This window comes from Trichosurus vulpecula, chromosome X (assembly GCF_011100635.1).
Source record: "Trichosurus vulpecula isolate mTriVul1 chromosome X, mTriVul1.pri, whole genome shotgun sequence".
Classification (NCBI taxonomy): Eukaryota; Metazoa; Chordata; class Mammalia; order Diprotodontia; family Phalangeridae; genus Trichosurus; species Trichosurus vulpecula.
The window spans coordinates 17,327,377-17,351,990 of NC_050582.1; the positions used below are offsets into that span (position 1 = coordinate 17,327,377).

At 38.3% G+C, this 24,614-nt stretch overlaps 1 pseudogene; it reads right to left on the reverse strand.

Moving 5' to 3' along the window:
• Positions 1 to 18,512: 18,512 nt before the first annotated feature.
• LOC118832719 lies at positions 18,513 to 22,274 on the reverse strand (annotated as a pseudogene).
• Between the last annotated feature and the right edge of the window lie 2,340 nt (positions 22,275 to 24,614).

Here is a 24,614-nt window from a genome sequence, read left to right on the forward strand (position 1 = left end):
ACACTGTCTAGTCCTCTGTTTCTTTAAAGACTGATTCATATCTGTATTCATGGAAACCCTGTGTATGTATGGGTGGGTGGGTATTGGTGCATGTCTTTGTAGCTTAACTCCAACATGTTTTAGGCATTTTGTAGTTATTTTAAATGGAATCTCTCTGTCTTGTCGACCTGAATTTTGCTAGTGACATGCAGAAAGGCTAATGATTTTTGAAAATTTCTTTTACATCTTGAAACTTTGTTGAAGCTATTAACTATCTCAGTCTCTTCATGAAGTCTCTAGGATTTTCTAAGCAAACCATCATACTGTCTGCAGAAAAGCCTACTGTGGGGATAGCTAGGTGGTACAATAGATAGAGTACCAGGTCTGGAGTCAAGAAGACTCATCTTCATGAATTCAAATGCAGTCTCAAACACTTACTGGCTATGTGGCCCTGGGCAAGTCATTTCACCCTGTCTGCCTCACTTTCCTCATCTGTAAAGTGAGCTGGAGAAAGAAATGGCAAACCACTCCAGGATCTTTGCCAAGAAAACCCATTTGGGGTCACCAAGAGTCTGACACTGCTGAAAAACAACTGAACAACAAAGGTCTGCTTGGCCTCCTCTTTGCTTGTGTTAATTCCCCTGATATCTTTCCCTTGTCTCACTTTTGTAGCTAATAGCTATAAAAGCGTTAAACCAAACAGTAATGGAGAAACACAATGTACCGGAAAAGTTTCTGCTGTTTTGTGCACAATCATGGCAGAAAGCAGGGACGGGCCCTGTCTCATCTTTAGCATTGTCTCTGAGAGTAGGAGAAAATGTTGGCCCCATGAAAACTCAGGCTATTTGATGACACATAGGTCTAGGGCAATGATTATATGCCATGTCCAAAGCACCCCTCAGGGGCACCCTTCCCCAAAACTCACATTCACAGGTTGTATCCCCCTGGGTATGACTCCCTACAATTCGAGACACTCTGGATCTGTCCTCCTAAAATGAGAATTCCCCAGTATGAACACATTTGCCTTAGCTCAAGTTAGCCACATGCCCAAATGGCTCATAGCAAAAGCAATTAATGAAGTGATGAGCCAGTAAGAACAAGAGTAAGAAAACATGTTGCCTCTCCTCTAAATATTTCTAGCATCAGTGTCCAGAGTGCTGAGCTTGGAGTTCAAATTCAGGGTCATACACTTTGTTGTGACCTGGGGCAAATCACTTAACCTCCATCTGCCTCAGTTTCCTTATCTGTAAAATAGAGATGATAATATGGCCTCCCGAAGGTTGTCATGAGGATCAAATGAGACATTATTTATAAAGCCCTTAGCACACTGTATGGTGTATAATAGGTGCTATTATAATATAATTACATATTATATTACATTATAATATAATAATATATTGTATATTAATTACGTTTACTAGATATGATATGATATGATAGCTAATATAAATTAGCTGTTGACTGTAAGCTGCTATTCCACAGTTTGCCTCCAGCTGCTGGTTCTGCTGCTAGACATCCTGGTCAAGGGTGCCAACATGCCCCTTTTGAAAGAACCAGAGCCCACTCCCTAGAACCACCTGGCATCCTGACTCTGGGGCCTGGCACCTCCCAAGCATGATCTTAATTCTTGGTGTAAGAGTTTCTACTCCTCTTGCTAAGTCAACTTGATTTCACCTCTGGACTCCATAGTAATGCTAACATTTTTGCTTTTAAACTCTCATTGACTCCAGTCACAGAAAAAGAAAGGCAAGGAGAAAAGGCTTATGGGGCAAGCAGCCTTTTGCTGCTCTTGCTAACTTTGTGCCAAGTACTGTGCTAAGCCACTCAAAGTTTTACTATCCTTTCCAAGCTACTGAATAGGCTATACATATTTTCATTATCCTTTATAATCTGTGAGTAGACTGCTCAAAGTCTGAAAATGGCAAAGTCTGAAAGGGGTCTTTGCCATAAATGTACACACACAGGCATTCATGTGTGTGTGTGTGTGTGTATGTGTATGTGTATAAATATATGTATATCTACATAGATACACATATATGGATGCATAGACCTATTTATAGATACAAGTATCTATAGATATGTCTGCATATATGTGTGCATACATCATAAATGTGCATATATACATCTGTACCTATGTGTGTATATATGTGTGCTTTGTTTTTACTTCTTTTATTTATTATCTTGTATTAGAGTGCATTATTCTGACAATGAAGACTTTTAAAGATCATGAGCTTTCATGTACTCCAAATCGGCTAGTTCATCATTTGTTATCTCCTCTACCCCTAGTTTGATTAAGAATCTGCCACATTTGGGGGACGGAGCCAAGATGGCGGCTAGAAAACAGGGACTTGCATGAACTCCCCACCAGGTCCCTCCAAAACCCTATAAAAATGGCTCTGAACAAATTGTAGAACTGCAGAACCCACAAAATAGCAGAGGGAAGCAAGGATCCAGCCCAGGACAGCCTGGATGGTCGCTGGATGAGGTTTATCGCACACGGAGTGGAGGGGAGCAGAGCCCAGTGTGAGCGGCAGCAGGACCAACCAGACCAGGAGCCAAGCAGAACAGGCCCTAGTGCCCTGAATCAGTGAGCTGTGGCAGTTACCAGACTTCTCAACCCACAAACACCAAAGACAACAGAGAAAGTTAGTGGGAAAAGCTGAGGGGAGTGGAAGGAGTTTGCAGTTCAGCCACCGCCCCAGGGGCAGCGGAGGTGTGGCAGCTACAGAACTACAGCTGCAGTTGCTTCCAGCCCCAGGCCCACCTGGTGGGAGGAATTAAGTGGCGGATCAGAGCAGAAGTGCAGAGCCTGCTGAAGATTTGCATCAGGTCCGGGTTGGGGGTTCTTGGGGAAGGAGGAGTGCTGGTGTGGCAGAGCTGGCTGTATAAAAATAGCTCTGAAATCAACAGCGCATCCCCTCAAGCTTGGAACAAAGTACTCTTCACTCTACAAGCAGTCATACCCCAACGAAAAACTCAAGGGTCAAGTAAGTTGGCTGGGAACATGGCCAGGCAGCGAAAACAGACTCAGATTCAGTCTCAGACTTTGGAATCTTTCTCTGGTGACAAAGAAGACCAAAACATACAGCCTAAAGAAGTCAACAAAGTGCAAGAGCCCACACCAAAAGCCGCCAAGAAAAATATGAACTGGTCCCAGGCCATGGAAGAGCTCAAAAAGGATTTGGAAAAGCAGGTTAGAGAAGTAGAGGAAAAATTGGGAAGAGAAATGAGAAGGATGCGAGAAAACCATGAAAGACAATTCAATGAATTGCTAAAGGAGACCCAAAAATACTGAAAAAAATATTGAAGCAAACAGCATCTTAAAAAATAGACTAACTCAAATGGCAAAAGAGCTCCAAAAAGCCAATGAGGAGAAGAATGCCTTGAAAGGAAGAATTAGCCAAATGGAAAAGGAGGTCCAAAAGACCACTGAACAAAATGCTACCTTAAAAATTAGATTGGAGCAAGTGGAAGCTAGTGACTTTATGAGAAATCAAGATATTATAAAACAGAACCAAAGGAATGAAAAAGGGGAAGACAATGTGAAATATCTCATTGGAAAAACCACTGGCCTGGAAAATAGATCCAGGAGAGATAATTTAAAAATTATTGGACTACCTGAAAGCCATGATCAAAAAAAGAGCCTAGATATCATCTCTCAAGAAATTATCGAGGAGAACTGCCCTGATATTCTAGAGCCACAGGGCAAAATAGAAATTGAAAGAATCTACAGATCGCCTCCTCAAAAAGATCCCAAAAAGAAAACTCCTAGGAATATTGTTGCCAAATTCCAGATCTCCCAGGTCAAGGAGAAAATACTGCAAGCAGGCAGAAAGAAACAATTTGAGTACTGTGGAAAAACAATCTGGATAACACAGGATCCAGCAGCTTCCACATTAAGGGACCAAAGGGCTTGGATTATGATATTCCAGAGGTCAATGGAGCTAGGATTAAAACCAAGAATCACCTACCCAGCAAAACTGAGTATCATGCTCCAAGGCAAAATATGGATTTTCAACAAAATAGAGGACTTTCAAGCTTTCTCAGTGAAAAGAACAGAGCTGAATAGAAGATTTGATTTTCAAACACAAGAATCAAGAGAAGCATGAAAAGGTAAACAAGAAAGAGAAATCATAAGGGACTTACTAAAGTTGAACTGTTTTGTTTACATTCCTACATGGAAAGATGATGTGTATTATTCATGAGACCTCAGTATCATAGTAGCTGAAAGGAATATGCATTTATGTATGTATATATATATATATATGTATGTATATACACACACACACATATGTGTGTGTCTATGTAGGTATATATATATGTGTGTGTGTGTCTATATATATATATATATATATATATATATATATATATATATATATATATATATATGTGAAGAGAGAGAGAGAGAGAGAGAGAGAGAGAGAGAGAGAGCCGGGGGGGCTGAGAGTGCATTGAATATGAAGGGACAATATCTAAAAAAAATAAAATCGAATTAAGGGATAAGAGAGGAATATATTGAGAGAGGGAGAAAGGGAGAGATAGAATGGGGTAAATTATGTCGCATAAAAGTGGCAAGAAAAAGTGGTTCTGTAGAAAGAGAAGAGGGGGCAGGTGAGGGGGAATCAGTAAATCTTGCTCTCATTGGATTCGACCTGAGGAGGGAATACCACACATACTCAATTGGGTATCTCACCCCACAGGAAAGAAGGAGGAAAAAGATGAAAAAGGGGGGACGATAGAAGGGAGGGCAGATGGGGGAGGAGGTAATCAAAAACAAACACTTTTGAAAAGGGACCAGGTCAAGGGAGAAAATTCAATAAAGGGGGATAGGTTAGGAAGGAGCAAAACATAGTTAATCTTTCACAACATGAGTATTGTGGAAGGGTTTTACATAATGACATGCATGTGGCCTATGTTGAATTGCTTGCCTTACTTAGGGGGGGTGGGTGGGGAGGGAGGAAGGGAGAGAATTTGGAACTCAAAGTTTTAAAAACAGACATTCAAAAACAAAAAATAAAGTTTTTGCATGCCACTAGGAAATATGATACAGAGGCAATGGGGCATAGAAATTTATCTTTCTCTACAAGAGAAAGGAAAGGGGGATGGGAGGGGAGTGGGGTGACAGAAGGGAGGGCTGACTGGGGAACAGGACAACCAGAATATACACCATCTTGGAGTGGTGGGGAGGGTAGAAATGGGGAGAAAATTTGTAATTCAAACTCTTGTGAAAATCAATGCTGAAAACTAAATATATTAAATAAATAAATTAAAATAAAATAAAAGAATCTGCCACATTTGTAAAAAATAGCTCTTTTCATTTTCTTCCAGTCTCTAAAAACTACTGTTACTTTTATATTTAGGCTACATGTTCACTTGGAACATGTTATAGTATTAGTACGTGGTGTAAGCTACTGTTCTGGGCCTACTTTTTACCAAATAGCTTTCAAGATTTTCTAGCAGTTCATGTCAAGATTGTGGGTTTGATTGGAAAGAGTCACATGAACTGATGCTGAGTGAAGTGAGCAGAACCAGGGGAACACTGTACACAGTAACAGGCACAGTATGCGAGGACTGATTTTGATAGACTTGGCCTTTCTCAGCAATACAAGGATCTAAGACCATTCCAAAAGACTCATTACGGAAAATGCTATCCACATCTACAGAATGAATTATGGAGTCTGAATGAAGATTGAAGGAGACTATTTTTTCTATTTTTCAATTTTGTTTTTCTTTCTCATGGCTTTTCCCTCTGGTTCTGATTCTTCTTTACAACATGACTAATATGGACATGTGTGTAATATGTTTGTACGTGTATAGCCTAGAGCAGATTGCATGCTGTCTTGGGGTGGGGGGAAAGAGGGGAGGGAGAAAAAATTAGAACTCAGAAGCTTATAAAAGTGAATGTTGAAAACTATCTCTACATGTAATTGGAAAATTAAAATACTGTTAAGTGGGGAAAAATTTAGATTGATCCAAAAGTGAAATGGACTGCCTCAGGAGGTAAGACATTCTCTCATAAAAGAAGACAAAGAAATAATAGGATGACCTAATGTAATAGTAATTAAGGTGGGACATTTTGCTGTTGACCTTTAATGATTCTGGCCTTTGTTTGAATGGGGAAGATAAAGTGAGATGTTTTTGTATTTCTCAGCAGTGAGACAATTGGGAGTCATATATTTGTATCTGATGTGATATTGGGGGTGGGGAACTTTTCCGCCCCCAGCCTGGGTGAGGTCGGGGCCCTCGGGGCCCTGAACAGGATATATAAGTACAGAGATTAGCATTCTCTCTCAGAGCTCTGAGCTACAGCAGGAGTGGCGTGTGACTCTGGCCCAGCCATTGTGAGCTCCCTGGCTGAACACTCAGATGTTGATAACTGCGAATTGTATGTGGTCTGTAATTCAGGGTGCTGGTTTTTTCCCCTGAACTCAGTAAATGATATTTGTATAATGGATTAAAGTAAGATTGTTAACCCCTTAACGTAGCTTTCCTTAGTAAAGCTGATGAAAAGGACCTGGGCTTGCAGTGTTCTGTGAGCTGGTTGTTGTTGGCTTTACACCCCCACAGCAGCTGCTAGCTGGATTGTTGAAACACCTACTAACATGAGTGTTGTTAAGGGTGTTATTGCTCAGGTATTGCTTGAATTAAATGTCCTCTGAGGTCTGTTCCATATGTGATTCTATAATTCTATCATCTAGTCTGCATTATACATGTACTTGGCCTTTGATGTTTTTGTTGGTCATTCGTTTCAATCATGTCTGAGTCTTTGTGACCACACTTGGGGTTTTCTTGGAAAAGATACTGGAGTGAGGATGAGTCTTCCTGACTTCAGGTCCAGTGCTCTATCCACTGGGCCACCTAGTTACCCTATACTTGGCTTGGCAAAGATAATGGATGAGACGTGAGTCACCAATTGTTCAAGTGATAAGGCTATAATTATTCATTTTTCTCCAACAATCTAGTATTTTGGTGTCATAACAGGAGCTCTATTCTCGGGAATCAGGTCGACTTTATGGAGGCTCCTTAGGTTGTTCACATTGGGGACTACTGAAAGGTTCCCTGAACCTGGCCCCTGCCCCAAAATACATTCATTTCTTCTGGTCAGGGTGCTGGAGGAGTGCCCATTCACCAAATTCATTTCAAAGTCACAAGCATTTATTAGGTGCTTCTTATGTTCCAGGTACTATTATGTGGTGAGGCCAAAGTGCAATGAATGCCACCCTCAAGGTGCTTCCATACACTGTGTTATCTGGTCTGGGTGTGTTAAGTCATCTATCAGCAGCCCCAATTGCTGTTGAAAGCCTTGGCTCTGCTCTCTCTTTCTGGATTGATTTCGTGTTGTTCCTCTTCTCTCACTCTGTTGTAGACAAAGTAGATGACTCAGTGTTTCCCCGCTCAACATTCCATCTTCTGCCTCCATGGACATACAGCCCACCCTCCATTCTTAGAATCCTGAGCGAGTGCCACCTCCTCCATCACACCCACCATGATCCCCTCCTTTGTCCCAGTGCGTAATCTTCTCTCCCCATTACCGTTGTTATCATAATTAACCAACATTTATATAGCACTTTAAGGTCTACCAAAATAATCTCCTTTTATGCTCACACTAACCCTGGGAAGCTGGTGCTGTTGTCATCCCCATTTTATAGAAGAGGAAATCAAGGTATCCAGAGGCTAAGCGACTCACTCAGGATCACACAGTAAATGTGGACAAATACAAACTCAATTCTTCCTGACTCCAAAAGCAGTGCTCTGTCTATTATATCACCTACCTTTCTCTGTGCTTACCTTGTATATTTGTAGATATTTTGTATTTATTGATCTGTGTGCATATCATTGTTCTTTTTGTCATTTCTCCACCCCTCAGAGTGGAAGCACCCTAAGGGCAGGGCCTGTTTTGGTTTTGTCTTTGGGTCTCCATTGCCAACCATAGTGCCTGGCACGTAGTAGGCTCTTTTTAACAAATGTTCATTGAATGAATGAATTTCTCAGATTAACAGTTAGCTTTAGTCATCCTTCAAGGGACAAAGAGATCAGGTCTCTTGGTGGGAGGAAAGGGTAAAGAAATGTCCCAGAATATGTATTCCTGCCAGAGGGGTTACAGTGAGAGATAGGGATCCAGTTCTGAACAGCTAACGACAGTCCTGCTTATGGGTTAGAAAGTGCAAAGATGTGGCAGCTGGAAGTCCTGAACCCAAACTACACCTGCCTCAGAGTCAGTGGGAGTCATGCAAAATGCAGTATTCCTCTTCATGTATCATTTGCTTTCCTTTTCCTCTTCAGAAAAACAAAAGCCTCTTGACTCAGTCTCCAAACTGGTGGGATCTTGTCCCCAAAGTATACACATGGGCTGACCTCTTGGCCTGTTACTTTACATGCAGAGATCCTGCAAGTGGCTCAGGTAACCAGTCTAAAATGTCCTTGATGGTTAGCTAATGAGACCTTGCCATGTATCTGTTAGGAGTATTTTACTTTATCATAAAATATCTCTAAAGCTTCTATTTTGCCAGCTTATTCCAAGGTTTGAGATGCAAGAGAAGAAGCTAGGAAATATTTTATTAATTTTCTCATCCTGGCAGTTTCCTGAGATCTTTGTCTGGAGGGGTCATTAGTCCTCTGTACGTGTGTGTGCGCGCGCGCGCGTGTGTGTGTGTAAATGCTGGCCACTGCCTTCCCCTTGAGCAAATGCTATGTTGGTGATCAGTTTTCTTTGATTAAAGATCATTTACATCACATACTCAAGACACTGAAACAGATGTGAAACTGAAATTATCTAAACATGGTTAATTTGATCTATTATGGAAATAGTTATTGGTATTCCAAGAAGCAAGCATCAGATGTAAAAAGAAATACATATTAAGTCTTGAGAGTTTGGCAGGAAGGAAGGTATCTCAGATGTGATCCACAGACCAATTGAACGAACATGTCTCAATTAAGGATCTAAGTAGGCTATGTGCCTCTTTTGTTCTGTCTGTCTCCTGTCCAGTTCCTGGGCTCCCCATGTTTCCAAAGCCAAGTATTGAGTTAGTCATGTGAAAAGTTGGATGATTTTTTTTCCAGTTTCATAGAATTGGATGTGGCTGTTAGGAGTAACAGCTATGCCTTTTAATTTGTAAGATGCCCTGGATACAGCCTTAAATCAATCCAGGAGATTTGGTGTCCCTTTCTTTATTACAAACGTCCATATTGCTATCACTTTTTCTAATTCACTTGCCCCAAATCAGAACGACAAATGCCATGCCTACTGTAATGTCAAGAGGGTTGTCCTGAAAAATAGGTTAAGCATTCAAATATCAAAGGAGTCGAGATGCACTTGAATGTCTATATATTAAAGAATGAACTGCTATTTATTTATTTAGTTAGTTAGTTTGCTGTAGCCATCTTTTCCCAAGTGGAGCATAACACATGCCCTCTTGACGTTTATCAAATGATTTTTGTAGTTTCATGTGTCTATTCCATAATTTCCCATCCCTCTTGAACATGATATGAAGATGAATGTCTCTTGACATCCAGTGGTTTTTGTCTATGTGTTATTATTATAAGTAACCTGTCCTCCATATATCTTCTAATATGTTCTCTTTACACTCAACAGCTTTCTCCATCTATCTTTATAATCCAAATAGCTACTTGATGGTTGTTACCCTTCTCCCATCTCATCACTATAAGTAATGTTTGTCACCTTATAGTTTCCTATCTTGTGGCTAAACTAAATACAAAGTGGATTTGAGCCTCCCCAGATTTATTATTCCACTGATAGTGTTGCTGGAGAATGTGTTATGGCTTGTGGTCTCGATACAGTACACTTTTCAACCATACTGAGCCTCCCAATTTCCCAGAACAAATGAGAGAAACTCTTAATTGCAATACACTGGGATTTAGATGTGTATCCACCATTAATATTAATGGGAGTTTTACAACTAATTTACCGTGCATTATGCTAAATAGGTCCCCCTAATGCACAATGTGGGTCTGTTCATATATAATATTTATTATTTTGCTTGTTTATATTGTAGGGTGGTAGTACCGCCTTGCAATAATAAAATAAGCTCAAAGCCCTTTTCCATTGTTGACTGCTCCATGTAATTTAAGATTTGGTTAAACACTGATAAATATTTAACTCTGTTAGCTGTATGAGACATTAAACACAAGTATATCCTTAGGAATTCTCCTGGGCTGAAAAAGGATCTTAATATATGCTGTAAGCAGAAGGAGCAATACCAAGTAACCTTGCATCTCAGAAGTCTGGAGGAAATAGACTTTTGCTGTGACTTTAATGTAAAGAAAAATCACCATAGCCAAGTGGTCCCCATGAAATATAGAATCACCTTTGCTTCTCAACTCATGGAAAAAATCCAACAAAACCTTCTCTTTGTCAAAGTGCTAAAAGATTGCCATGCCTTCTGCAGCAGATGGAAGATAATCTGGGCCCAGTTGAATAGGAAGAGGAAAGGGTCTGGATCATATCTAGGAAGTTGTGGGGAGGGGCCTTCAGTGACCCCCCAGAACTTCAAATAAAGGTCCATCATTTTCACATTAGCATTCTTCCATTGATGGTATATGGCTATGAATCACAGAATGCCACAGTGTCTGAGGAATCAAAATAGTGGATTTCCAAAAACAAATCTATGGGTGGTTATAAATAGGTTGTGACATAATATTAGCAAAGAGGTAGGTGTGTGTGTATGTGTGTGTGTGCATGTGCATGTGTGTGTGCAAAGTGGCATAAAAGACATGGGTAACAAGATGATCCAGTGGATAGAGTGTTGGCCTTGGAGTCCCCAAGTTCAAATCCTACTTCTGACACATCCTAGCTCTGTGACCCCGGGTGATGCATTTAACCTCTTTCAGCCTTAGTTTGCTCATCTGTAAATGAGAATAATCAATTGTAACACTTACCTAATGAGTTAATGTATGCAAAGTGCTTTGTAACCCTTAAAGTGCTATGTGGACAGTAGCCATTATTACCATCATCAAAGAGATCCGTGATTGGAAAAAAAAAGTGATAGGCTAGCTGTGTAGCAGAAGTGAAGAATAAACAAATGAATGACTCCAGCATATTGAGTCCCCCCATCCCATCCTGTGAAAGATTTGTGGGATAATAGGTATGTTTTACACAGAATGAGAAGTGGATAGGTAGCTGTCTGCACGCCTGGAGAAGGGAGCGTTATCATAGGTGTATTAATGTTAGAAGTAAGTATTCAAAGGCTTATAGTCTGCAAACGCAATCTAGAGCTCAATTATGTTCTGCCATGGAAAGTTCCCAAATCACTCTATAATGTACATATCTGTTCTTCCAAAGTTTTTTGAAGATAGGCATCATGTTTCACCTAAACTTTCCATCTCCCCTAATTCATCCTCCATAAAGTAAGTGTTGCTACACCTGATAATACTCTGTATCCAATAGGTGCTTAATGAATTTTTGTTCATTTGAGTTGAAATGGGTCAAATGTCATAGAGTTGACAGAGGCTTCAGTGGCCTCAAGGCTTCCTTGCAAATCTAAGATTCCCTGGATCCAGGTTGATGAACAGTTTTGCTCTAACAGGTGGAAATTTTATCTCATGTACAAAATTTGGCTCACAGTTGATTGGTTTCACTTTGGAATCTTTATTCTGAAACAAACCTGTAAAGGTCCTATACCAGGAAGTATTAGCCTGGTGTCTTTGAGCTTATTTTTAAATATCTTGATAACAACTGTATTTCAATATGATTGGTTTCCTTGGAGTCCTGCATATTTTATGTACATAAATGTTATTCTTTGAAGGGATTCATAGACTTAACAAGACTGCCAAAGAGGGTACCCATGACAGAAAATATGAAGAACTTTGGCTGTGTACACCATTCTGCCTCAAGGCAGGACCACACCAACATGATTCCAGCCATTTAGAATCTACTGCATTTTGCAGTATCTTAAAAAGAGAGCTGGTCATATCCCTCAGTAACCCAGTACAATGAGAAGCTCAGCTCATCAGGAAATCCTTTTTTTATTATGGCCATTAACCTCTCATTCTAGAATTAGTATTAATTCCCTGTAGTTCCACTTATTATCCAAGGAGATGGAGAAAAGTCTTCATATTTCCAAAGACCATTCTTTTTTCCTAATTTTTATTTTTTTTTATTTTTGGAGGGGCGAAGGCAGAGCAATTGGTGTTAAGTGACTTGCCCAAGGTCACACAGCTAGTAAGTGTGTCAAGTGTCTGAGGCTGGATTTGAAATCAGGTCCTCCTGATTCCAGGGCTGGTGCTCCAAAGACCATTCTTTATGGCAACCCCATCCTTTTGTTATCTGCTGTTCATGCAGTCTATTTGCTCATGTTTTCTTATCCTGACTTACTCAGACCAAAGCTAAAAGAAATAGTTGCAGAGAAATTAATTAAGCTGCTATCAGAGAGGTAAAACAATCAGTTGGGTGACTGAATTTTTCTTTCTCAACTAACTGAAATAACACAACAGTAGCTACATAACTTCTTTGCATTGAGTAGACATACCCTTAGCATCACATAAACATTAAATTATGTGATTTTATGGAAGCAGCCAAGTTAACGGCCTCCTATCACACTGGAATATAAAAAGGAGACCATAAAAGAGACTAATACAGAAAGAGAGGGTCAGCTATCTCATAAAGTTTCACCACTGGGTTTCACATGTGGGAATCCAACAGATTAGAGTGCCAGTCCTCCATGACTACTTGGCCTAATGTAGATGCAGCCAGCCTCATTGATAGTCAGGCCTAGCCACTTATCTATCCAGCATTTTAGCTAAAATAAATAGATGAAGTGTCATTTGCATTATGCATTTCATTTTCGACTCCTACTTGACTCGAGAGGCTTTCTGATTTTGAATATGAGGCCAGGATGAAGGGGGCCATTTTCAGAATCAGAAAAATCATGGGTTGTTGTAGGCTCACACTATTCCCGTTTGGTGGCCACTTTTCTCTGTGCTTCATGAGCTAGATCTTTGGGAACGGTTTTATTCAAACAATCCAGGGAAAACTTCTTTAGCATTAACTTTGTGCAATGAGGTGTTTTAGATGCTCAGGATACAAATAAAAAATGAAAATCAGTACACGCCTTCTAGGTGCCTGCTTTTTGTTCTACAGAAATATAGCCTAGGACACGGATGGGAAACTTGCAGCCTTGGGGCCACATGTGACCCTCTAGTTCCTCAAGTGCGGCCCTTTGACTGAATTCAAAATTCACAGAACAAATCCCCTTAATAAAAGCATTTGTCCTGTGACGTTTAGATTCAGTCAAAGGGCCGCACTTCAGGACCTAGAAGGCCACATTCAGCCTCAAGGCTACAAGTTCCCCACCCCTGACCTAAGATCTCAAGCTAAAATGACTTCATGAAAGGTTCAAGGCAAATGCAACTCCTCTGAGGAATACCTATTAACAGTGAAGAAACTGCAAACACTACTGAGTTCCTATAGCCCATTAAGGAAGTCATAAGGAGATGAGGCCTGAAGCAAAGACCACTCCATGGGCTACATACACACCAAAACCCACCTCCTTTAAGTAAAATGGCATGGAAGCTGGACTAAAGACAGGACACCTGGGGGTGAAGAGATGTCCTCGGATTCTTATCTGAAGTCAGCACCATCTCGGATGGGGCCACGGCAGGGGATGAATAGTTTGAGGGGGCTAGAGAATGACCAAGTGTGCACATCCTACTTGGGGAGAAGTGACCATTGTTCAATCAGAATCCTACCTGTCTTTAAGAGACAAAGAAAGACAACCTCTGTGTCTGTTGCCCCGTTTTGAGAATAAAATCAAGAGCATGTTTTCCCATGATAATTCCACAATCTGATTCCCCAACAGACATGCTTCTTTTTCTATTTTGAAATGTTAATTACAGCTTCTAATAGAGACTTTCTTGGGCCTTTAAGACCGTCAGAAACATTTAAAGCTGGAAAAAGACTGTTTTTATTAGGGAACATTTTCATGTCAAGTGGAATGCACCTTATCTTTCCTTGGGCAGACAAAGTATTCAATTAAAAGCATGACTAAGGTGTTTATCCTTGGCAGAGGTAGAGAGGGGGAGGAGGGAAGACTTAAAGAGGGAAAAGGTCAGCTGTCTTGTATCTCAGCATAGCTGTTGAACTTCTTCCTTATACATCTTCCCTTTACTTTGCCATGACTGTCATCATAGCCAAGAGGAAAAGTACCAACTGATTCTTTGGGGATACAGCAAGAATATGATCTGGAGATACTTTGATTTTTCTTATGAAACTTGAAAGTAAAGGAAATTCTATATGTAAATATCACTTTTGATCACTTTCTTCATCCTTTCTACAGGCTTGCACACACATCACTATAACATATACATTCATATCACTGTAATTCATCAGTCTTTTATGTACTTCTGTATATGAACTTAAATATTAACATAAATTCTTAAATATAGAAAGATAAAAATAGGATTCTATACAAAACTGTCAACTTCTGTTATGTGCTGGGGTTTTTTAAAAGTATATATTGCGTTTATCACTATAGTAATGAAACTGATCAATTTTCCCTTGTGAACTTCAAAATCACCAAAGTAGTGCTAACCATAAATACAACACAGGCGTGCTCTAGATTTCTATTTATTCAGTTATTGGTGTCACATCTGGCCTAGACTGTCTGAATTTAAAGGCATGATTGAATGACAAATTAGCCAATTCCAGTGTATGTGCGTAGAAAGAAATGTAATTAAAGCCATTAACAGCAACGAGATATGTAAACCTAAAGGAATTTACATATTTTCCCCATTTTAATGTTCATTTGGTTAGACTATCTTTCAGTACACACTGCTTTTAAAAATAATATTTATTGTATTGCTTTAGGGGAAAGCTAAGATGATCAGTGATACCATGCCTAGTTCCTACTTAATAAAACTAGATACAGCTTATTCATGTTGAATTTTAAATATGTTGTTCAAATTTTTTGAGGTTGTCATGTATATCTATGTGCATCATATTATGTATAATGAATAACTCCCTTATGAAATGGTTTATAATCCTCTTCCATTGCCTAGTTATGACATAGAGGTTACATTGGCTTCTCAAAGGCCAAGCCAGTGTAATGTGAGTTTTTGCAATTCCTACCAAGCTAGGAACACAGTCCTGGCAGTGGGCTTGATGTTTTCTCAGGACCAGCCTAGCTAGGGGCAAAAGGCTCATTATCAAATTGGATACGGGTGAATTTATAAGCTACTAAGGTTTAGAAGTGTTACAGTCTCTCTTGGTGAAGGGAGGACCTATACTCTTGACTATAAATCCTTGAAATCTTAGTGTTACTCATGTGTTGACTAAAGACAGACTGAAGTCAATTTGATATTTATCAATAATATCACATGTTAATGGATCATTCCTCTACCCAAGATTCCCCCAGGAACATTTTCCTTGGACTCACTTTGAGCTCTTTTTAAAGGATCTCACCAGCACCAGATAACGAGGCAAGTAAAAAAATTTTAAAAGTGTATTATACTTTGCAAACAATACAAAAGGATTCATATTCAAGTCTATTGACAGTCAAGAAAACTTTACCCTGGAGAATTCAGTCTTCCCGAGGGACCTCTATACTTTCTCCAGACTTGGAGGTTGTTAGAGATTCAACTCAGCCATACAGTGAGCCCCACTTGTCCCAGAAACCTGTATAGTTGCTCCAGATTTATAGTCACCCCATGGGGTCAATATCTCTTTTCCAAAAAAAAATGAAAAAGAGAGTTTCTAAACCCTCTAGCAACCTTATATTATTTGTTTATTTGAAGGATCCCCAACCTGAAAGTTGTACCATAATTTTGGAACACTGTATCCTGCTTGGGGGCGGGGAGAGGTGGGGCTCAAAAGAGGCAAGTTGCTTGATTCCCTGGCAGCCATTTCCACTGACTAGTACCTCTTTGTTTTGGAGCCTACACAATCCACACAACACATAGCACCAGAAAGAAAGAGTGAAGGCTTATTCGTTTATATCAGGAGTCCTTTTCCTAGAATCTACTGGTTAAGAAGCCTTGCTCTACCTTGTGTCTCTGTGCATTATTCTTCCTTGCTTCTACATCCTGTAGTTTCATGACATGATCCAGGACCTCCCTAAGTGCTCCATCACTCCTGCCCTGGTTGGTATTCCCTCCCAGTAAGGTATGGAAGCTTTGTCATCCTCCTGATGGTGCTGGTGCAGCTGCTGCCAACATTAGCACTTCCTCAGGGATTTCAAACATGACCACCCAGGCAAAGCCTCTTAGAGCTAGCTGCAGTTCTAGGTATCTTGTTAGTTAGGCTTACAAGTCTACTTGAGTGGTCCATAAAAGAGCCACCTTGGGCAGTTCTTAAGACCTCTAGATTCATCTTTTTCTTTTTAAAAATGTTTAATTTATTTATTTTCAGTTTTCAACATCCACTTCCGTAAGTTTTATATTTTTCTCCCTCCCCAAGACGGCATGAAATCTGCTATGGGCTTGACACATACGTACCTCTTAAACACATTTTCACATTAGTCATGTTGCATAGAAGAATTATAACGAATGAGAGAAACCATGAGAAAGAAAACAAAACTATAGAGAAAAGAGTCTGCTTCACTCTGCATATCGACTCCATAGTTCTTTCTCTGGATGTGGATGACTCATGATTTCCCATCATGAGTCCTCTGGAAAAGTTTTAGGTCCTTGCACTGCCAAGAAGGGTTAAGTCTATCAAAATCAGTCCTCACACATTGTGGTTATTGCTATGTACAATGTTCTCCTAGTTCTGCTCACTTCACTCAGCATCAGTTCATATGAGTCTTTCCAGGTTTTCCCGAAGTCCACCTACTCATCATTTCTTATAGCATAATAATATTCCATTACACTCATATACCACAACTTGTTCAGCCTTTCCCCTATTGATGGGCATCCCTTCAATGTCCAGTTCTTGGCCACAACAAAAAGAGCTCCTACAAATATTTTTGTACATGTGAGTCCTTTTCCCATTTTTATGATCTCTTTGAGATACAGCCTTAGAAGTGATATTGCTGGGTCAAAGGATGTGCACAGTTTTATAGCCCTTTGGGCATAGTTCCAAATTGCTGTCCAGAATGGTTGGATCCACTCACAGCTCCACTAACAATGAATCAGTGTTCTGACTTTGCCACATCTTCTCCATCATTTATCATTTTCCTGTTTTGTCATGTTAGCCAATCTGACAGGTATGATGTACTACCTCAGAGTTGCTTTAATTTGCATCTCTCTAATCAATAGTGATTTAGAGCATTTTTTCATATGACTATAGATAGCTTTAATTTCTTCCTCTGATAACTGCCTGTTCATATCCTTTGACCATTTATCAATTGGGTAATGACTTGTGTTCTTGTAAATTTGACCCAGTTCTCTATATGTTTTAGGAATGAGGCCTTTATCAGAGACACTAGTTGTAAAAAATTCTTTCCCATTTTTCTGCTTCCTTCCTAATCTTGGTTGCATTGGCATTGCTTGTGCAAAAACTTTTCTTTTTAATGTAATCAAAATTATCTGTTTTGCATTTCATAATGTTCTCTACCTCTTGTTTGGTCATATATTCTTCCATTCTCCATAAATCTGACAGATAGTCTATTCCTTGCTCTCCTAATTTTTTTATAGTATCACCCTTTATACCTAGATCATGTACCCATTTGGACTTTATTCTGGTATATTGTGTCAGACGTTGGTCATTGCCCAGTTTCTACCATACCATGCTTCAGTTTTCCCAGCGGTTTTTGTCAAACAGTGAGTTCTTATCCCAGAAGCTGGGGTCTTTGGGTTTGTCAAATAATAGATTACTATAATCATTGACTACTGTGTCTTGTGTAACTAACCTATTCCACTGATTTACCTCTCTATTTCTTAGCCAGTACCAAGTGGTTTTGATTATAGCTGCCTTATAATACAATTTAAGATCTGGTATGGCTAGGCCACCTTCTCTAGCATTTCTTTTTGTTAATTCCCTTGATATTCTGCACTTTTTGTTCTTCCAAAACAAATTGAAAATCCCCAATTAAATACCAAATTGAAAATGCTGAAAACCAAAGGAGAGATTAATAAAATTGAAATTAAGAAAACTATTGAACTAATAAATAAATCTAAGACCTGGTTCTATGAAAAAACCAATAAAATTAATAAACATTTGGTCAATTTGATTTAAAAAAACAAAGAAGAAAACCAAATTACCAGTATTAAAAATGAAAAGGGTGAATTTACCTCCAATGAAGAGGAAATTAAAACAATAATTAGGAATTATTTCGTCCAATTGTATGCCCATACATTTGATAATCTTAGGGAAATGGATGAATATTTACAAAAATATAAATTGCCTAGATTAACCAAAGAGGAAGCAAACACTTAAATAGCCCCATTTCATAAAAACAATTGAAGAAGCCATCAATGAACTCCCTAGGAAAAAAATCTCCAGGGCCAGATGGATTTACAAGTGAATTCTATCAAACATTTGAAGAACAATTAATTCCAATACTATATAGACTCTTTGGGAAAATTGGTGAAGAATGACTCCTACCAAATTTTTTTTTATGATACAAATATGGTACTGATATCTAAACCTGGAAGAGCCAAACAGAGAAAAAAATTATACACCAATTTCCCTAATGAATATAGATGCAAAAATTTTAAATAAAATATTAGCAAAAAGATTACAAGTTATCATGAGAATAATACACTTTGTCAGGTAGGATTTACACCCAGAATGCAGGGCTGGTTCAATATTGGGCAAACTATTAGCATAATTGATCATATCATCAACAAAATTAACAGAAACCCTATGATTATCTCAATTGATAAAGAAAAAGCTTTTGACAAAATACAACACCTATTCCTATTGAAAACACTGGAGAGAATAGGAATAAACGGAGACTTCCTTAAAATGATAAGTAACATCTACCTAAAACAATCAGCAAGCATTATATGTAATGGGGATAAGCTAGATGCATTCCCAGTACAATCAGGGGTGAAATAAGGATGTCCATTATCACCCCTATTATTCAATTTGGTACTAGAAATGTTAGCTTTAGCAATAACAGAAGAAAAAATTGAAGGAATTAGAATAGGCAAAGAAGAAACTAAGTTTTCACTCTTTGCAGACAATATGATAATATGCTTAGAGAATCCTAGAGAATCAAGTAAAAAACTATTTGAAATAATAAACAACTTTAGCAAAGTTTAAGGATGTAAAATAAATCCACATAAATCATCTGCATTTCTATATGTTACTAATAAAGCCCAACAGCAAGAGATAGAAAGAGAAATTCTATTTAAAGTTACTGTAGACATTATAAAATATTTGGGAGTCTGCCTGCCAAAATAAACCCAGGGATCATATGAACACAATTACAAAATACTTTTCACACAAATTAAGTGAGATCTAAATAACTAGAAAAGCATCAGTTGCTTGTGGTTTGGCCAAGCTAATATAATAAAAATGACAATTCTACCCAAATTAATTTACTGAATTAATTTATGACACTAAATAGTGCCATACCAATCAAACTACCAAAATTATTTTGTAGAGCTAGAAAAAATAATATCAAAATGCATCTGGAATAACAAAAGATCCAGAATATCAAAGGCATTAATGAAAAGAAATGTTAGGGAAGGTGGACTAGCCATACCAGATCTTAAATTGTATTATAAAACAGCTATCATCAAAACCACTTGGTACTGGCTAAGAAATAGAGGGATAGATCAGTGGAATAAGTTAGGTACACAAGACACAGTATTCCTTGGTTGTAGCAATCTACTGTTTGATAAACCCATAGATTCATCTCTTTCAAAGGAATTTTTTCTAGCCCTTGCATCTAGTTGAATTATTGGCAACAAATCCCTTTCACCAACTTCCCCACTCCAAAGAGCAGACTATGCCACCCCTGTACAGTCCATGTGTTCTTCTGACTTTTTTTCAGACTAGGACTAAACACTTGTACCTTTTTCTATTTGACTTTCTATCTGTAATGTCCCCTACCAATTTTCCCCTTGTGACAAGTATCAGGCCATGAATTTGCCTTGAATCTTAAGTAAGTCTCAAAAAGGCCCTAGACAGGAAGTTAGGAGGAAGGGTGAAGCTGGTAACCACTCCAGCACTCTGGCCACCACAGCAAAGGCCAAGTTTCCATTACAGATTATAATCATACTTTTTTCCCCCTGTCCTGACCTGTGATTTCATTGGTACAGGGAACTTAGTGGTATGAAAATTCATTAAATTGCAGATGTGATCAGCAACTCTTTGGGGGATATGGAGAGATTCTATGTCTTGCCCATGGTCACAAAGGTAGTGTGAAGCATAGTTCCGACTTGAACCTGATTCCAAAACTGGACCTATTCTCCAGACAGAGAGGTGATGACCTCATGATAGGGAGTGAAGCCTTAATTTTCAGATCTGGCCAAAAGGAGGTGAATATGACTAGCTGATACAAGGATTGTAGTTTTCTTTCTTTCAGATGAGAGGAGAGGGAAGGCAGCAAAGGAGTTACTAAAATGAAAAAGAAAAGTTTTTTTAAGAATGCAGTGAAGAAAACAGAACAAAGATGAGGAAGAAAAACAGACAAGCAGGACAGTGTCAGAGATAACCTGTTGAATTTATTATATGCTTAAAAAGAAAAGCAAGCTATTCATAATCCAGGGTCATAGCTTTCTTTGTGGTCCTCTTATTCTGGTCTGTTTTCTCTACTAAAATGCTTATCTCATTTGGAGCTGGTTAATTTCAAAATGAAAAAAAGAGAAAGAAAAAAAAAGATTTGCCTATCCATCATAGCATACTGCCCCTCACACACATAACCTTCCATATCAAAAATTTAAATAATGACAGTAATTACTTAACTTCCATAAAAATCACTCCTCTGAACAGTCATTCCATAGACTGTCCACACTTTGCAACTGAATCATTTTCATATGTATTTCCTCCTCCTCCCATTATCTTTACCCAGCAATTAATACCTAATACCACATATAAGCACGCATGCACATATACACGCACAAACACACACATGTGCACACACACACACACACACACTTTTTTAAATGCTCTGGGAAATTGCTTAACTTTACTTCTATTAAGGTATATATGTTAGATTCATCTGTGCTCTCGTAATGTTTCCTGTCTATTGATTGCAGTGAGAGTAACCAAAGTCTTTACTGTGCTATTTCTGTGTTCTTTCATTTATTTGTAGTGTGGAAAGTCCTTGGAGAGAACTTTCCAGATTGCAATGAGGAAATTGCAGTTTCTGGAGAGAGCCAAATGGACTTGCCAAGGTACTCACATTGGTCGTAGTGGTGGCAAGGGTCCTTGAATGTGATTAGCTAGATTTCTGTGACATATGTATGGCTATTGGCAGTGACCTGCTAATTTGAAAGAGGCAAGATTAGTTACTTGGAATAGCTCAATAGTTTTAAAAGGATACAAAGTTTACTGTCATGAACACAAGAAAGCAGGGCATAAAATTCAGCTTAGAAAGAAATGATCCTGGAAAATTGATTGACAAGTAATGGAAAGTTGGATCATGTAATGTAGAAAAAATGTAAAAATAGTGATTGTGTGGTCCCGGGGGGGCTGAATTAAAGAAAGTTGGACTTGCCACATCTATTGAGACAATCTGTGCATATTGAATTACTTCTGCATAATGAGGGGCAGCATGGAGAAGTGGGTAGAGAGCTGGAGGCTGAGTCAAGAAGATGTAGATTCTTTGTGTTAGTACTTCTTGATATATGATGGAGATGTATATAAGCAATAAAAAGATGACAAAGAAATCATCTAGAAATCCTAGAATTCCAAACAAGGCTTCAGGAACAAAATCCAAGGGTGATATCAGATAGAAAAAAGCTCCCAGTAAACAAAGTAATATCCTGATGCAGAACATCCAGAAGAGGCCCCCAACTGAAAACATTTCCCTGAATGCATGTCTCAGTAAAGTGGGCAGATCCATAATTCTTTCCACAATTGATCTGAGTTGTCCTGAGAATCTTCAATTATAGTCATTAATATCTTGATGCAATTCTGAGACATCCTGAGTCTGATTATCTTCATCAAATACTGGTAAGAGGAAGGTAACCGTTTGTCTGCAGATTGGACAACTAATGGCCCCAAGCCATGAACCATATAGCCAGTATGCAATAATGCGGGTACCACAAAAAAGATGTCCACAGTTTGTTTCAATAGGAAGAGAAGCCTGATGTAAACAGATTGGACAGGACATATCAGTGTAGAACTGCTGCCAAACAACAGCAGGTGCATCCTGATCTGTCTGAAGCTGTTCCCGAAGCACCCTCACTAGCTCTTGGTTATCAGGGTGAATGTTTTGTTCTGCATTTCTTAAAAGTATCAGTGCAGCAACAAAAGTGAAACTGATCACAACAGCCACAAGGACTTGGTCACTTATTCCTTCTATAACTGAATCATCCAGTTTGAAACTCTGAATTCCACACAAAGGCTGAATAGATGAAATAAATGAATGTTGCTTGAGCTTATATGGGAAACCAAGGGAACCATAACAAAACACTTGAATATCATTTTGCAGGTTCAAAAACATCTTAGGAAATGTTGCTAACTGAAACTGTATCAGAGTATTGGAGGTTGTAATACTGAAGCTAGATTTATAACTATCTAAGCAATGTTCATTTGTTCAGTAACTAGCTATATAAAATAATATCTTCTGAAAAAGTCACTATGGGGGGAGGATTAAGGGAAAAGGGATATTTTTATATCTTGACTTTACCTATCCCTCAAAACTAAACCAATTGGCTATGTAGAAAGTTGTTATGAAATATGCAATTTATCCACTACCTTCCCATATGAAATATGAATATTATATGGATAATTTTCTTGTTATGGTAAAATGTTACAGAAAATTTTGAAAGTCGGTATCTTTTAGCATTTACTATATTTTGTGCATTTGCAACACAATTTTGCTTTTCCATTCCAGCATAACTACTTTTATCAGCTAAAGCTAAAATAACTCTAACCTTGCACAGGATTCATTTAGTTCATACATTGGCTTACATAAAATAATTTTTAATAAATTCCAAATTTCATAGCCTAGTCAATGCCTTACGGATAGTAAGTGTTCAATAAATGTTTGTTGATTGACCAAAACATATACATTTCTTCTTAACCAAAACACTTAATTGTAATACTTAAATCAATAGCTTGAGCTTTTCAAAGGGAAATCATATAACTAAAAGCTGTATGAAATGGCTAGATCATGGTAGTTGGGCGAACCTAATGGAAATAAAGCCAACTTTCATGAACTGACTATAAAACTTGTAGCTGAATCATAAACAATACTAATTAAACATTACCAAAAGAGAACCTGCTGCTTCATTCAGTTCAAGTCTGGAGTGTGTTATGCATTGGTGGCATGACAAAATGGGTAAGAAAAATATTTTTTTCCTGGGAATTGACATGTGCTCTTAAAATTTCTCAGCTGACTTCACCTGGAATAGTTCTTTAATGATCCTTGTCACAATAACAGTATGAAGGGACAGCTAGTTCCTAATGTATCAGTGATGACAGATAATGAAAACTATTAGCCTCATTGGTGAACATTTATTGAGCCCCTACTGTGTGTAAGACTATCCTTGGCATCAAGAGGGATTCAATCAGAAAATCCTATTTGTCATTCATTCAGATACAGACATCAACTCGGTACTGACTCTAAAATGTCCATAATGACGGCCTTATTTCAGCTTTTTTCTGTGCTGGGGGACAAAAACTAGTTATCGATGTCTACAGCAGAACAAAAGAGATATGAAAGGTGACGTGTTATGACCATGGTGTATTTATGTAGGAAGGTTTTGGGGATTTATCATTTGGAGCAAAAGATCAGGATATATCTCTGGAAGTGTTTTAATACAGTATTCATTTCTATGGGATAATTTTGGTGTGAGTCTCAAGCAGAAAATGGACTAGGTATTTTTTCACTATTGTTTATAAAACATTAATTCATCATAAAAGGGAAGAACAGAAGCTATGAGATTTTTTGCTACATCTATATTTACTAAACTGAGGGATTCTGGAATCCTTCAAGCCAAGAATAAATCTGACTTAGGGTACAAAATTGAATTATCCTGTGAAAAAGTAAATTTTCAGTATGTATGCTTTACCTACACTACCCGCTGTTATAATTCTGATAAACATTGGTTTTATTTTAATATTCTGGGTAAAGGTATTTTTATCACAATTTGTTGCATTTTAAGAATAGTAATGTTTGAAATCACATCAAGTTAAAAAAGGACATTTTAAAATTTATGGACCTTCTTATGTTCATTGTGTTCAATTCTGGTGATGGATGTAAAGAGATGTTAAATTTAATGTATTTAAACCTCCAACAATTTAAGTACTTCACTTTTTAATCAGTGTTTGAAATCAGCTGTAACTCCCATGATTCAAGATAAAAATCACACAAATCAAAGTGACCACACAGAGTGCCCCCAGGAGTACATAATAAATTGATCAATTATCTGGGGAGTCCAGACAAGTTGCCCAAACTCTGCCCATTGGTCAGATATAACAACCACCACAATTTCTGGCTTTTCAGTGGTGAATCTTTATTACTGTAACAAGGAAACAAAAGTGACTTGAATCACTTATTACTATGTGGATATCTAGCTCACAGTTGTTGTTACGGAGAAATAATACTTGAGTTTAAGCT